We start from the raw sequence: 1,260 nt of genomic DNA, 5'->3' as shown, positions 1-1,260 counted from the left end.
CAGCATCTTAGCTGTAGAGGGCAGTGTCACTGGCCCTCATATGTGGGATCTGAACCGGGGCCTTCTGGCGTCCCAAGCCAGCTCATAACCAATGCACCACTCGGCCAGCCCTCAGTTTTTTTTTTCACAGCACTCTTGTTTCATCATTTTATCTTTGACCCAATATTGAATTGATATTCTTGTTAAGATGTTTTGTGTCAAGAAGCATTTGTGAGAAAAGTTCCTGGAGAAAAGTTTCTTACAGAATGGTGGTTTTTTTTTTTCCTTTGGATGTTTTATATAGCGTGCTTCCTTCTCCAAGAAAAAAAAAAATCCTTCCCTAACTGAATTGAAACAAAAAGCCCGCAATTATGTTGAGACACCTGCATAGTTTGATTATTACTTCCTAACCAAAATCTCAGATAAAAACCAGAAGAGCAGAAGGGATTTGTATATAACCAAGGTGAACACAAGAATCTACACAGAAAGCTGATACCAAGTCATCAAGTGTTTCCTTATCATGACTTGTTAGTTTTCTATTCCCACTCCTTTCAACTCCCAGACATCTGGTTACTTTTGTTGATATTGAATTAACCCAGACTGACAAGAGCTATAAACTACACAAAAGGGGATAGATAGATGGTGGATCTTCCCTGGCCTTCACCTATAAAAACTCCTATCACCCAGGACTCATCTGGTAGCCTTTTATGACACTGTCATTTGTAAAATTATCCAAATCGTTTAGATATTCATTTCCATTCATTTATAAATCCTCCTTAGATTACTTCTTAATTAATGAGTCTCACATGTTTATTGTTCTAAAATCACCTCCCTATCAAAGGCAGCCTCCCCAACCCTGTGTTTGAAAATTTGGTGACCAAACTGCATTTTCCTTTGACTCATAATTTTATAGATTCTGCCTGTGTCTTAGCTCAGTGTATCTTTATGCCACAGCCTTGCGTGCTTCACATCATTCATTCATTCATTCATTCATTCATTCATTCATTCAACAAACATTTATTGGGCTCCCTTGAAGTGCTGCTGATATGGGCAGGACCACAAAGATGGTTCCTTTCCTCATAATCATTACATACTAGCAGGCAAAGACAGACAAGAAATAGGTCAATAAGCAAATAAATAAAATAATTCCGGTGTGATGAAGTACAAATAAGTGTAATGAAGAAAACAAATAGGGGGCTGAGATGGAGACCACTAGAGAGCAAGTTGTCCACATTAATGAAGAGGTCCTCAGGTGGGAAAGAGTTCAGAAGGAGACCTTGA

This window comes from Hipposideros armiger, unplaced genomic scaffold (genome assembly GCF_001890085.2).
Source record: "Hipposideros armiger isolate ML-2016 unplaced genomic scaffold, ASM189008v1 scaffold_602, whole genome shotgun sequence".
Lineage (NCBI taxonomy): Eukaryota > Metazoa > Chordata > Mammalia > Chiroptera > Hipposideridae > Hipposideros > Hipposideros armiger.
Note: the sequence above shows the minus strand (reverse complement) of the source record.